This window comes from Sarcophilus harrisii, chromosome 3 (genome assembly GCF_902635505.1).
Source record: "Sarcophilus harrisii chromosome 3, mSarHar1.11, whole genome shotgun sequence".
NCBI lineage: Eukaryota > Metazoa > Chordata > Mammalia > Dasyuromorphia > Dasyuridae > Sarcophilus > Sarcophilus harrisii.
The window spans coordinates 90,225,488-90,242,145 of NC_045428.1; positions in this window are offsets into that span (position 1 = coordinate 90,225,488).

A 16,658-nucleotide genomic window follows, 5' to 3' on the forward strand; every position below is an offset into this window, starting at 1 on the left:
AAGATTTAGAATAGATATGAGGTCAAAGTCACTTTACTCACTTTCTCACATCGTTTGTTCAATGTGTCTCAGAATTTCAGTTAGAAAGTACATTTGAAATTATCTTGGCTAAATTTGTATTTGATAAACAAGGAAGCTGGATCCCAGAAAGATGTAGAGATGGGATTAGAACTCAAATCCCTTGGATTCCAAACCAATGCTTTTTCCATCATCCTCTTTAATGTTATTTGTACTTCACATAAAATTAATATAGCAAAACATGGATAAATCAGAATACTGGCACCTTCAATTATCCAAGATAATATCAAATCTACCTGGTCTCACCAGGAAGTGAGTCAGTCAATCACTGAATAAAAATTTATTAAACTCTTATTATATGCCAGACACCAGGCTAAGTGCTGGAACTACAAAGAAAGGGAAAAATTAGTCCCTGCCCCCAAGGAAATCATAATTTATTGAGTAACTGTTGGGAGCAAGCTTGCCCTGGCCACTATTTCACCTTTAAATAATTTCTATTTGCTGCAAACTAGTTGTGACACCCCAGATGAGGAAGAACTCCACTGTGGATTCATGTAAGGTGCATCTTAAACTGGTTAATATCTTCAATCTGAAAAGGAAATAATTTTCTAAGTCAGATCTGAATGTATATAAAGGTTCAAACAAAGAAAAGGTACAAGCTAAACAAATGCCTTTATTTTATGGGGTGTTAAAATACATAATGTCTTTATCTTTGGGTGAATATGTAAGTACCCAGAATGCAAAGGATTTGGGATTTCACTGCTGGTAGGTGAAGGAACACCTCCTACCAGTACATGCCAGGAGCTCCTATGCAATATTAAGAAAGTTGCCTTAGGTATTGAGCCGTTAAATGACTTGTCTAAGTTCACACAATCAGTATGTGTCAGAGGCAGGGCTTGAAGGCAGATTATCCATCACAGCTCTCCATCCACAACCACTAAAATGTGACACACAGAGACCAAAAAACAAAGCAGAATACAGAATGCCTGTCCTATCAACCTATGGCTTTATACATAAATTCCCCAATAAACTAACAAAACAAGAAAAGACTTACTTGTCATGTATCATACTTCTTTGCCCACATATGAAAATATGTTTCATATTTTAAATTCCACAATTGTGCTTTAATACCCTGCTTTGTTTTGTCTGGCAGCTAAGGAAGGAACTTCCAGTTTCTGATGAGGCAGACAGTCTATGAACCTTGGAAGGTAAAGGAATTACCCCAGCCCATGCCTTCCAACAATGCTACTATCCAATGTCCTGAATCTGTTTTTAAAATTAGAATTTTAGGAGGCACGCCATCCCATGCCCTGCCAGCCTGGTTCCATCAGGCTGGTCCATATTGATTTATTTGGATGCATCAGTTCCTTGGTTTTCTGTCAGTTAACTAGACTGTCACCTGCTTTGATTCCTCATTACCTCCATTGTGAATTCTATGAACATATATCATCAAGCAGCTAGTGCGCACAGGATTTGAGACTGACAAAAACAGGATCAATGTCTCAGGGGCACAACCCAGAATTTCAATAATACAATTAAATTCCTGAAGTCCTGGATATATCCAGATTGTCGATCCAGCATTTTCCCCACGTTCAGCGAAGGAATCAGCCCCCACCCAGAACTTGTGTGCCTGTCAGCGAGTAATGAAGGAAAAAGACTCGATAGAGAACCTGAGGGAGAGATAATCAAATGTTGAACCTGCTGAGCCTGTTAGATGAAACTGTTAACAAGAGTTGCTCAAATCACTGGGGGAATGCTGGGCAGGGAGGAAGATTGGGGTTCAGAACTGAAACGTGTAAGCAGGGTTAGGCTGGCTGAGGAGGACTCATTCATTCCTTGTTGCTGGATCGAGGTAGGCAGCCTTCAGAAGGATTCGGAGGATCCCTAAGGAGTTGCTTGGACACATTTCCTGACTTGAATCAGCAAAGTCTAAAGCTTCAGAGGGAGAGGGAGGACCAAGGAAAAAGGCTCTGGATTTGGAATTCTCATCTACATTGGCACTGAAAAACATGCTAAAATAACAAAACTAAGTACACAGTGCAAGGGTTTACTTATATGTGTGCATACACAAGAGGTAGGAAAGTAGAGTTTTTTCCAGGATGTAAATCTCAGGATTATCTTAAGAGCACAAGCCATTCAATTTGTGCAATTCTAACTAGAATAACAAGAACATTCTCATCCTACATGTCATTGCCTATCTCAGGAAAGTCTGACTGTTTTTATTCCCATAGATTTTCTTCCCTGGAAGCTTCAACTCTCCTTTCCTCTGACCTTGGTGAAGGATATCAATGAATACAGGCAATTTCAAATAGGAGGAAACTTAGCCTCTGGGGAAGATAAGGTATTTCCAGTGCTTTGAGAGCACTCAATTTCACTTCTACAGGTTAACCCCAAATCCATTGCATAATGATTACCCCTGACTATTTTACACTATGGTGCTGTGAAGAAGACCTTTGGTTATAAACTCTGAATTTATATCTTATGACCTATGAAAATTGCTGTACCCAAATAGTCATGATGGATTCTAATACCTCTTGCAGAAGGGAATTCAGTTTTATTTATATTAAAATATACTTCTATTTGTAGAGCTAGAGTTAAAGTTCTGATCCTTGTTTGCTCACCTGAAGAGAATGTCAAGCATTTTAGGGTGAGGATTAGTTGCATTTGTCTCTGCATCCCCAGAATTTAGGAGGTGCTTGACACACAATAGATATTTAATAAAGTTTATTGAATTAAATGAATCTAAAGACTGGAAAGAGGAGAACTAGATTGGTAAGGTCTCTTTTAGCTCTAAAAACTAGATATTAAGATCCTTTGTTAAGTATGGTATACTTTATGGGAACGTACTTTGAACTCCTATAATACCTACGCAAAAAAAAAAAAAAAAAAAAAAAAAGATCATACATAAAAACAAAACAAAGCAATCTTTTATTCATGAAGGCCCAGGAAAGAAAACAAAACCAAAACAAACAAACAAATCATTTAATCAGTTCCTCTCCTTTTCTCTTCTCTAGTCCAGTTCTCTTCTCTTCCTCTCCGCAGTTTCTCCTCCCTTTCTTGCCTTTTTCAAATACTCTGACTGATCCTGTTAAATCAAGCTTCATTTTTATGTCTGACTTTCTACACCATTTTATTTATTTTTAGTGAGTTTACTAATGCTCTTATTTTTTGTAGTGTTATTATTACTATCCTTCTTTATGCCCCAGTTCTCCCATCCAAAAAAGAAAATAAATAATTAAAAGCCATTCTTTATAACAGATAAATTGTTGAATCATTTCAGCCTCTTCATGACCCCATGTTGAGGTTTTCTTGGCTATGATATCAAAGTAGCTTGCCATTTCCTTCTCCAGCTCATTTTACAGTTGAAGCAAACAGGGTTAAATAACTTGTCTGAGATCACACACCTTGTAAGTATCTGTGACCAGATTTAAATTCATGAAGATGCATCTTCTACTTCCAAGTCCAATATTTTATCCCCTGAGCCATCTAGTGACCAACAAAGAAGTATATTAACAGAAAAGAAATTGATAAATTGACTCTGCTTGAAAATATATTTACATCACTTTCTGTACCATTAGTCTATCACCTCTCTGTAAAGAAATGTGAAACATGGTTCAGCTTCAGTCATTTGCACTGATAATTGATTATTGCATTGATCATAGATTTTAAGATTTTCAGAGTTGATTTATCTTTACAGTATTGTAATCATATGCATTGTTTTACTGGATATACTAAATTGATTCTGCACTGGCTTATACAAATCTTCCTGGGTTTCTCTGCATTTGTTCTTTTTATCAATTCTTGAAGTTAAATAAGTGGCATAGTGGATAGAATTCTGGGCCCAAAGTCAAGGAGATTTATCTTTGTGAATTCAAGTCTGGTTTGGGCCACTTACTAACTGTGTGATCAGTCACATAGGGGCAAGTCACTCATCTTTTTTACCTTAGTTTCCTCATATGTAAAATGAGCAGAAAAAGGAAATGGCAAATCACTGCAGTATCTTTGCCAAGATAACTCTAAAACTCAAAAAATCAGATATAACTGAAGTCAATGAACAATAAAAATTAAATTATATTCCATGATATTCATAAATTTTAATCTGATGGCTTTAACCAATACAAAAGAATCCCAGCAAGCACAGAACATATATCATTTATCTGCCTTTGTCCTTTATTTTTAGGAATGATAAGGGGAGGAATGGGATAAAGATGCAAGGAATTACTTTGAATATGTCTTAGTTTTTTTTTTTTTTTTAATAGCCTTTTATTTATAGGTTATATGTATGGGTAACTTTACAGCATTGCCAATTGCCAAACCTCTTGTTCCAATTTTTTCCCTCCTTTCCCCCACCCCCTCCCCCAGATGACAGGATGACCAGTAGATGTTAAATATATTAAAATATAAATTAGATACACAATAACTATACATGACCAAAACCGTTATTTTGCTGTACAAAAAGAATCGGACTCTGAAATATTGTACAATTAGCCTGTGAAGGAAATCCAAAATGCAATGTCTTAGGTTTTTTGAAGGTAAACTCAGTCTGAGGAAATCCCCTAATAGACCTTGGAAAGGGCTTCAATTACTAGGCTTGAAGGCCCCAAGACAATACAATCTGTGGGTGTGAGAAAGAGTTTACCACATTTATTTTCAAAGTACAGTTCTTAATGGAACTAAATTCATAACTGTCTGTCCTTGTTGAATGACCACAATTGTCTGTCTCTTTGATTTCTTAGGAGTGAGGGATGCCTCATAGTAAGTGGTCACCTTCTCTAGAATCATCACCAAAAACATCAGAAGCAAAGAATCCAATTTATACTGTCCTGTTCCCTCTTCAATGAGATCCCTGCTCTAATCCTACACAGTTATGACAATTATTCTGTGTTGTGTTCAACTCAAGCCACTCTTCTGATAGTTTATGTTCAACATTAGAATGAAATGAGACACTTGTAAATTATTCAACAATTAAAAAAAGATTTTCTTAGCCTTTAACCACAATGTGAATTAAAAATAACTTGAGCTGATTCAACTGAAAGAAACACCTTTGTCAAATAAAAATCACCCCAAATACAAACTAGCCCACCAAACATTCTAGTGTAGTTCTCTGTGATCGTTTTTTATTCAGGTGTTCAGTAAATGATGTCAACAACCTAAGACTTTAGTCTTCTTATTCAAATACATCTTGGACATGCTTGGATTTAAGCATTTTATGGAAAAACTAGACTAACTTGTATAAGATTAAGGTTTAGGATATTGCTCCCACCAGAATATACTATAATTTCTTTTGTTACTCCTCAATGGGCACCCCTTATATTTCTAGTTATCTGCTATAACAAAAAATGCTGCTATAAATATTTTGTATATATTGCTTTGTTCTTTTGTTTTTTGTGCTATAAGCCTAGTTAGAAGTTCTATTACTGAATCAATGCATGATTTAGGGAATTGGGGATATTGTTCTATATTGCTTTCCAGAATACTTGGTGCAATTATAGTTCTACCAAAAATAGATCAGTGTACCTGTCCTCCCATAGACCCTCCAATAATTGTCATTTTCCTTTTCCATCTTTGCCAATCTGAATTTATGTAAGGGGGAGCCTCAGAATTTTTTCAAAATCTTTGTTGTTTGTCTTTTATTCCTAAAGGGGAGCAATGACCTTAGGAGGTGATGTCTTGACTTGTAAGGGAATTTGATTTAAACAAGGCAGAGCTGGAAAAAGTTATCAGTCTCACTCTCCTCCAGTTATCAGAGTCCAGTGACAAAACATAAGTCAAGATGACTAGAGATGACAGAATACAATGAGAGACCCAAACCACTTCAAGCTAAGGTCTTTCCAACATCTCAGTTTTTTTGTTTTGTTTTGTTTTATTTTTGAGGCAACACCCACTCAGTGATTAAAGACTAGGTAAGAATTGATACTTACGATGACCTAGTTTTCTTTCCCTAAAGAATCACTTGGGAAGGGGAAGTGCCTTAGAGTTTCTGACCAGAACAGAAAATAATTGCTATTTGTACTTACTCTGACCCATCAAAGGCCAAACAATGAGCTAGTGAATCTTGGACTGGGACCTATTATTGGTCAATCAGTGAAAGCCAGAATGATTTAGATTTTGGTGGTTATTGCCCTTCACTTTTGCAAAAGACCAAAATGACATTACTATGTTAGAGTCAATTTATAGTGTGTTTTATCTGTGTATTATCAGGCCAATATGGAATATTCTGCCACAGGTTGGGCACAAATAGAACATTTGGAATTTAAAGACATAATCAAATCCATTTGAATCACATTGGGCTTTTTCAAAGCCTGTTTTTAGATCTCTATTTCAAGAAATCTTAAATGGATCTACACGAAATAAAAGAGTTAATTATCCCTGCATTTTGAAAAATATGATGTTATTATTCAATAAGGAAGAGAAAAACCATAGTCTCTAAATCCCAATATATATTGTGAAGTATAAATTATCAGACCTCATATTCCTTTGGACACAGCACTCATGCATAAGTTTATGATTCCCTATATGGAAAGAGGAATAGAAAAAGGAGGTAGAAAAGGAAAAGGAGGAGAAATAGCAGTATGGTCCAATTCAAACTAGGGGACAACTTCTACTGTCCATAAATTGTTGTTCATACTTTATTCTCAAAGAAGTTCAAGTACATCAGGATGGTGAAGTCTTGGCTTAGAAGTGAATTGAATTTAAGTAAGACAGAGCTATGCAAAGTCATCAGCCTTACTTTCTTCCCCAGGCATTAGATAACTTAGTTCTGTTCCTTTTCAGTTTTCTCCAATTTATCTTGAGTTTTTTTTCACATATTTGCTGATATTTATGTGGGATAACTTGGCTTCTTTACAAATTTCATAGTACTTTCATATTTGGTAGTCTCTACTTTTTCTTACTTGTATTTCCCTATTTTGTTCTTCCTCAAGAGCTTTAATTTCATTTTTAAAATTCTATTTTAATTTTATTCTTCTACTTGTTGACTCATGGTAAGCAAGACACTTTTTTCTGAGTCTAATTTTATCCATTTACTTTTTGAGTCATTGTAATTAAGATATTCTTTTTTCTGAATCTTTACTTGGGCTTAATTGCAAAGTAATTTTCTTTTTTGTTTAAACTTGTGGGTTTATTTTAGTCTATGTATAGTATTTGTTACATATTTTAAAGCATTTTCCTGTTAATTTTTATCTCCATTTTCAATTCCTGTACTGGAGCTTTGTACCAAGATCAGGCTCCATCTGAACTCTTAGTTAATTTAAGGAAACCTTGTATGCTTTTTGTCCATTTTGTGCTATGGATTCTGATGCTCTGATAATCCAAATTTTGGATCAAATAAATGGAACCATAATCCACTTATTATATCTTGTCACAAGTTTGGGATCTGTTTCATCTTCCGTTGTCCTTATGGGAGAAGTGGCTTAGACCCATAAGTCTCCTTTTTTTTTTTTTTTTTCCCAGTTGGGAACTGGATTTATTTGCTTCAAATACTCAGAAGGACCCCAATTGAATATTGAAAATTAGACAGGTTACAAATGTGTTAGAGACAATATTCACTTAGGGACCACTCTGGTGCAAAGCCCTCTAACCTCTTAGCAATCACCTACAGAAAACAGACCTTATTTGGAAGTACCGGGCTCTGTCTCTTTGCACAATGACCAGTAAGGGAGTTGCTCTGTCACCCTTCTGGGACTGCTCTGCTCTTGGTATTCAGAACAAGTCTAAGTTTCTAGCCTTCATCTTGTTATGTCCTGAATTATATAAAAGGGCTCAGAGATTTCCCTTCAATTTCCTAAATTTGTACTTCAGTTGGAGCCCCTTAAGGGTTTTTCTGGGGTATTTTTCAGGGGAACTTGAATTAGTTAGGATATTATTTTTGAATCTTAAAGCAGAAATTTGGGCAAATATTTATTATGCACCTACTATGAGCAGGATATATACAATACTAGGTAGTGGGAAAAAGAAAAAAAAAATGAAAGTAGTCATTCCCTTGAATTATATTCTGTCACTATTCACCTAATCTCTGAGTGTCAGTATTAGAGTTGGCAGAATAATTCAGGGCCTTAATATGGCCTTGAAGACCAATTACTGCAGACACATGTTAGCTATGGAAGTCTAGGCAAATAAGTTAATTTCTATATTTCTCAATAACCTCACCAGTAAAATAAGGGCATTGGATCTAAAGCTCTTTAAGGTCCCTTCCAAGTGAAAATCATTTATCCCCATTACTCTTTCTTTTTTCTCTCTATCTCTCATATCAAGCCCATCCAGGTCTATAATACCTCTAATATCTGCCCCCTCTTCCCTATATCCATTATTACCATTTGGATTAGAGCTTTTATCACTATCTGCCTGAACAACTAGAATAGCTACCTAAGAGTTGTTCCTATATTCACTCTCAACCCTGTCCACATCACTCTTAGCCCTACTGTTAAGCCTATGTTCTTCATATTTGTATCTAATCAGGTTGTTCTGCCTATAAAATCTTTAGTAATTTCCTTGTCCTAGAAAGTATAATTGCAAATTCTTTTGTCTATAATTCAATTGGCTTTCAGTGTAATCTCATACTATTCCTTGCTATTTAAGGGAAGAGGAAAGGCAATGTGTATATATATATATATATATATATATATGTAGCACCTACTGTGTTCTTGGAACAGCGCTAAATAGTTTAAAATATTATCAGGTACTGTAACTATCCTCATTTTTCAGGTGAGGAAGTTGAGGCAAACAGTTTGTTAGTTGTCTGGGACTACAAAGTCAGTCTCTAAGGTGGAGTTAAACTCAGAATTTCCTGATTCTAGGACCAACATTCTATATAGTTTAGCTAAACAGAAATGTTCAGTTTCAAACACTACATAATTTCTCATCTCTATGCTTTTATTCAAACTGTTCCCTATGCCCAGAATGTCATTTCTGTCCTCGATGATTGATGAAAACTTATGTACTTTAGATATATAGTATAATTCAAATGCTACTTCCCTCAGCAAGCATCCCACTTTCTTATTGATTTATGGATATTTACCACTCCTTTAAATTTCATATTTGCATCAATGTACCTATACAACTATCTTTTATTAATTGCAGTTATTTTCTAATTCAATTATAAATTCCACAATATCAGGATTACAATTTATTTAAATGTTCTATCTCCTCTAGTGCCTAGGATAGGGTTCTGCTCTTCGAAGATGCCCAAGATCAGCTTCTATGTAATTTTTTTCTTTGTGTTTCCAGTACCTAGTTGTGTCTTGTATACTATAAGCATTTAAATTATTTTAGGAATTGAATTAAATTCATTCATTCCCTATACTTCACACATCTGGATGCAATATCTTTTTGATTTTCATAGCTTCCAATACTCAGGCCCTCTCTGCTCCCTGCTAACCCTCATCAATTGGTACAAAAACAGAAAATATATTTATTTGCTCTCTAAATTATGGCCTAGTTTTTCTTTTCTTTTCTTTCCTTGATTATTCTAGTCACTCAATTTGGCTTTGGTGAATATAAGTTCATTGCTCTGAAATCCTCAGCTCTGTGTCTTGTTACTGTTGAGTAACTGAAGCTCAGCTGAATATTGGCTAACCTTACTGAAACTATAATCAGGCAAGCAGGACAGTGGAATTGAAGCATTATAAAATCTGACTTTTATTCTGTGCCTTCTCATTCTCATTTCTAAAGTCACAAAGTTTCAAATAATTAGAATAAATGGCTTTTCTTTCTCTCAACTTATCCAAAGAAAAGTTTCTTTTTGACATTATACTCCTTTCTCTGTCTATGCAAAAAATATTTTCTATTTATTATTTTATTCAATGTTGATTTTTCAGGGACTAGATTTTTTACTAAGTTAACTGAATTAGGTAGAAAGCTTGCTAATTGGAAAATGTTAATTCTTTTGAGCTAGTTGAGTAACATTGAGGATCCTGAAAAAAAAAAAGTCATTGAGACTTTAATTCCACTCTCCTCTGTTATACCTACTATTATTTTGTTAATACATATACATACCATACATGTGTATGCCATACAATATATGTAATATATATATACACATATATTCATATATATATACTACTTAAATGAATGTGTATATAAGCATATTACATACACAATATATTATAAATTACATATATGCTATATTAGCATATATAATACACTTAAAGTGCTCTGTCATATTATATTCATTTCTCTATGATGCCTTTCTCCTGTTCACACTTTCTTGTAAATAAGGAAAAATATTTATGAAGACAAGGGGTCTTCATAAAGACCCCTATCTGATAGTGTATTTAATATTCTTCCTCAATAGTCACCACTTCTTTATGGAAAATAGAAAAGTACATTTCATTTCAGTTATCCAGGGCTGAGGTTTTTTATTTGTTTATTTATTGTATTGATTAGAATATTATATTTTAATGGTATTGTTTATATTGTTTTAGTTACTACACATTTTTCTCTTGGTTCTATTTTCTAAAATTTATATTACTTCACTGAAATCTTGTCATATGTCTATGTATTTTGTACTTTCTTATTTCACAATGATATTCTATTACAATTAATATATTATAATTTTTTCACTCATTCCCAAACTTTGTTTCTTGTTTTTCTATGGTTTATTTGTTTGTTTGTTACTACAAAGAGAGCTGCTCTGAATAGTTTGTGATATATTGATCTGTTCTTTATGTCAATGACCTCTTTGAGGTATGTACTCAGAATGGGAGCACAGACTCAATGGGTTTGAACATTTTTGTTTTATTTGTTTGTTTTGGAACAGTTCCTATTTTCTTGAACAGCTAAACTGACTCACTATTCTTTATAATATTCAATATATTATATTAGTATCACACACACCATTCTAAGAACCATGTAAAGATAATGTAGAATAACTATTGAAGAGCTAGACATTACTATGAATTATGAATTAATATGGGCCCCTCTATTTAATGGTCCAACTTTTGATCTAGCTATTATATAAACTAAAATAGCCATTTGTAATCAGGATATGGTTTAGTTGTTAAGGGAAATATAGTTCACTGATAACTCTTTAAACTCTCTCTAAGTCATTATGAGCTCTCTCATAAGATTTAGGACACAATATTATTGTTCACTCATTTCAGTAGTGTCCAACTCTTCATGACTCCATTTGAGGTTTTCTTGGCAAAGATACTGGAGGAGTTTGCCATTTTCTCCTCCAGCTTATTTTACAGACGAGAAAACTGATGTAAAGAGGATTAAGTGATTTAGTGTCTAAAGCCCCAGTTAACTTCAGGAAGAAGAATATACCTGATTACAGACCTAGTGCTCTCTCTGCTATATCACCTAACTGCTCATTAAGACCTAATATGTAATATTAATTTATAGTAGTGACTATTTCAGAGAATTATAGAAGAAGAATTAAGAAAAACACCTTTGTCTGACACTGTATAGAGAGAAGAAATATGATTCAGGAAACATAGTGTTGAACTTATAAAAATGGGACGCAAGTTAGAATCTGGAATTTTTCTTTCTACTAAAGTAACCTTGTTATCCACTTACATGGTTTGGGTCTCATTGTCATCACTGTAAAACAAAGAGAGAGATGACTTCAGAGGACTTATTTAGCTTTATATATGAAAAAAAAAAGATTATAGATAACTTACTCTTACCCTTTTTCATTTAAACTATTTGAACTATAAACAAGCTGAGTATTATTTTAATTTATCATCTAAGTATACTGCTAAATATATAGTATCCTACATAATAAACAGTATCTGTTACTACCCCAAGGAAATGTTTTTAATGCAGAAGTAAAATAGTTAAAAAGTATTTTTCAGAAAACTATATGTTTTATAATTAAGCATACATATATTTACAAAAGCATTACTCAGAGAAATTTTATCGGCAAAGCTGTTCTGACTTACCAAGGAACTATATTGTAGGATTATTACATGATCTCTTTTTTCTTTTTTTAATCATAGAAGAACAATTTACTTTTTAATACTCATGCTCTATAACTGCTTATCATATCAAGACAAATTAGATTGTGTATATTCAGAGTTTGGACTGCTGCTGTCAGGAGTGAAATCTAAAGTCATCCAATTAATATATGGTGTTTGGAGAAAATAGCTCATTTTTAAAGCAAGGTCTAAGGCAAAGGAAAGGACGGTCTTTTATTAACTTTCTCCCTTGTCTTAAGACATATTTATTGCATTCTCCTCAAACAAAAATAATAGAGGTTCAGGCATAAGGTCATGTGCATGCACACACGCGCATACACACATACACCTCCACACATATATTCCAAACAGGGAAAAAAAAATCCTCACAATAGCTATGAATGTAAATATGCCTGTCATTTGATGGAAAACACTGTAGTTTCCTGCATAGTTGGAAAATGGCTCACAAGATTAAAGGACTTCTCCAAAAACTAACAAAAAATTAATCTAACTCATTTCTTAAAATTAACACATGGAAAAGGATTTGATGTGTCAATATTGTTTATAGATATTATAGATAGATAATTATCTATTTATCTACACACACAGAATCTGGTTCATTTAGCAATCTTTAACATTTATTTGCTTATATTACATGTATACACATACATGTTCATATGTATATGATGCTCACACACATATATAATATAGTCCATAAACACAGGCTGTCAGTCTCTTTGTTAGTTTTCTTAATTATAACATAGAAGATATATATATATATATATATATATAGAGAGAGAGAGAGAGAGACATACAAATGCATATGCATCTATATGTACTATTTTTTCTTCTTGTATCTCACAGAGAGAACTCAACTGATAATTATCCTAAAATCCACATTAGGAAAATCTAACAAATTTTTGAATTTTACTTCTTTACCTTTATTTTTTTTAAATTAAGTTTTCCATTTAGTTTAGGAGTACAAACTTGTTTGTAGGCATATTTTTCATAAAGAAAGCCCCTAGTTTTTTTATGAATTTCTTAAATCTTGAATTTTTGATCTTGATAAAATGTATTCATGTGGTCACTGAACTTTTATGTTAAGAGCAAATCTTAATTAAACAAACTAATATTATTATAAACAAATCTTGTATAAAAATCCATCATTAACAAATTTGCTAACACTTCTCATATTGACTCTACCTAATATTTATGTTAAATGTTAATTTGGTAGCCACTAATCTTATGACAATGGAATCAGGTTGGGTCTTTCATGGAAATAGATTAAAACTGTAAGAAAATAGTTTTCAAACATTTCATAACCTATAAAATCTATAAAAATTATTGAGGCTCTCTCAATGAATTTCAGTCAATAAGAGTATTATGTATGTATATGCTTAATCATATGTATACAAAGATGTATGTGTGTATTTACCACTTTAGAAATTAAAATATCTTAATACTATGATGAAAGAGCATCTAGGTGACATGGGTGGTAAAGTGTCTGGGTCTAAGTTCAAATCTTATCTTAGGATTTGGTAGTGGTATGATCTTGGACAAGTCCCTTAACTCTGTCCCAGTTTCTACATCTATAAAATGAGCTAGAGAAAGAAATGACAAACTACTCCAATATCTTTGCCAAAAACAAAACAAAACAAATGGGGTCAGCAAAGATGGTGGAATAGGTCAAAAAACTTCAAACTCTCCAGAATTCTCCCACAAAACAAAATTGCACCTTAGGGTAAACATAGAGTGATGGAAAAAACAAATAACGCTTGAGGCAGAACAAGGGTCTTCCTGGAACAACCTTAGAAAACTCAAATAAAGACCCCAGGGCTGAAGTTTAACCAGTATGAAGTGTAAACATCCCCAGGCTAGCTCCTCTGAAACTCCAAGTGGGGAGCCTAGGGACTAACTGGGCCCTGAAGTAGGCATATCCCAAACCACAGAGATTTTCAGATCCTGGATAATTTGGGAGTTGGGAGTCTAGTCTGGAAAGATGGAGGGAGCCCCACTGATAAAGAATGCCAGCCAGGTCCAGCTGTGCTGCTGAGACTTAATCCTGGATGAGAAGGAACCAGCAGAGGTGAGTGCAGAAGCAGTGGGGTAGGAAAGCACTGGGTCTTCATAGGAGGTTGGACTTTTTGGTTTGGGGCTTCAGGTGTGAGGGAAGATGTGAAGTAAAGCCAGAAGTCCCATCTTCTATACCCCAGAATTAAAGGTGGGATAATAAGTTCTCATTTTTAAAAAAATGATCAGACAAAGGAGAAAGAACCCAACCATACAAATTTATTTTGGGAATAGGGAAGAATGGAGTTCATCGTCAGGGAAGGACATTGAAATTAAAAAAAAAATAAAACTCCTATTCCAAAGAATAACAATAAATGACTACCTGCCCAGAAAGAATTTATAGGAGAATTAAAAAAAGACATTAAAATGAAAGGAGAGGCATTGAAATAATTTTTTAAAAAATAACCATCCAAGAAAAAAGAAGACTATTTAAAAAATAGTCAACCAACTAGAAAATGTGATCCAAAGACTTAAAGAAGAAAATGAAACTTTGAAAATGAGAATTAAACAAGAGGAATCCAGTGAAGTTATAAGAGAATGAGAAAGAAAAAAACAAAATATAAAGACTGAAAACAATAAGGAAGAATGTAAAAAATTTAAAAGAAAAAGCAACAGATGTGGAGAAGAGATCAAGAAATGAAAACATAAGAATAATTGGACTACCTAAAAACTGTGAAAAAAAAAAGAACCTTAACACAATAATACAAGAAATAAAGAAAATTGTCCTGAATTGATTGAACAAGAATGGAGAATAGAACTAGGAAAAAAAAAAAAAAAGAAAACAATCACCACCTCAAAGAGATCCTTAAAAAAATACAAAGGAACATAATTGCTAAATTTCTAAAATTCCCTTTCAAATTTCAAATATGCTGGAGCTTCAATTAGAAATGTACATGATCTGTCATCGGCTACAATAAAAGATGCCGGATCCTGGTGTGTCATGCATGTATTGACAATCTAAATTGTGGCCAAAAATTATATCTAGTAAAATTAAATGCAATACTGAACCAAAAAAAAAAAATAGATATTCAATGACATCACAGTTTCACTATTTTGTTTTAAACAAACCTGAGTTCAATATAAAATTTAACTTATAAAAGCCAACATCAGACTAATTACAAGGTACTCATTGAAGACAAACTGCTTATGTTTTTTATGTGGAAATATAAGCCATATGTCTAAAATTGACATTAACAATTGGGTAGTCCAAAAGAAACATTGGGGCACCACTGAATATGATATGACTCCAAAATGAAAAACAGTTTAGGAAAAAGTAAACATAGTAATTAAGCTATATGAATGAGATACAGAGAAAGAACCAACACAAAGGCATGGAGGGGAGGATGACCCAGAGAGTTGTGAAAACCTATTCAGATAAGGAATGGGTTAAATAGAGAATAATACATATACATACCGTGAAATATATTGCACCCTCCAAAATCTACAAAAAGATAAGAGGGGAATAGGATAAAATGTGATATAAAAGAATATAGATTTATGACAGTGGGACAAACTGTTTAAATTAATAGTAAAGTGATAAAGAGGGAGAGAAAGAGTAGCATAAATAAAGTGGGGCATAGAAAGGTGTTTAGATTAAAGGGATTGGGGTAATGTGTGTAAATTAATGGGAATGGGATAAAGAGGGAGGGGAAAAGTGATGGGGGAAGATAAGGGTAAAAGCCATTGGTGAGACTAGATTAAGTAATAGCAAGACAAGTTAAGGAGTAGAACTAAAGTAGAAGAATTAGCAGGGTTAGGAAATAAGATACAGACACAAACACAATAATAAGTATCAGGAGGAGAATTTATTAGAAAAAATCGGACTAGTAATCTTTGATCTCAAAGTTAAATATTCAATCAAGAAAGAAATCTATATTATGTCAGCTCTATTAATAGTGTTTTAGATGTGTTTATGTATGTGTAAATGCATATATGTTTGTGTATGTGCTATACACAAGCTCACTTATAGTTTAAATGGTTTGCTCAATGGCACAAAACTAGAGCATTTAAAAGGTAGAGCTTGAACCTAGGTCCTCTATCTCTATCCACTATGCCAAAAGAGTTTTCTAAAATTATGAATTATAATATTTGAAGAAGAAAGGAAACTTAACCTTAAACAAACGAAATAAGGCATTTTCACATGTAATTTCCCTTCAAAAAAGTGGTTTTGTTTATCTAATTTATTGCTTAAGGTCTCTGTTCCAGGACCCATTTTATTTTAAAGGAGATTTGAAATTCTTGAAGGATATGCCATTGGAGTATAAGCTATTTTAGCTTTTATTGAGTTGAATAAGGTTTAATCATAGGCCTGGTGATAGATGATCTCTTGTCTGGAGACAAGTGCAGATATATAGAGCTTCATCTCCAGAATTTTGGACTAGAGATAAATTAATAAGAAAAGTGGAGGAATTATGGAAGCAACAACCATACCACTGAAATCATGCATGTTTTAAAATAAAACCGCAAGGTAAGTTAAGCATTTCTTCAGTGTGGTGAATTGAACAATAAACTTGATATGAAGAAAAAAAAAATCACCTTTGAAATATAGCTCTATCTCTTGCTAATTGCATAAATCTTGGGCAAATTTTTTAACCTTTCTAAACCAGTTTCTCCATTCATAAAATGTGAATAATACTGTAATGACTACTACACTAAGTTGAAATAAAACAATTT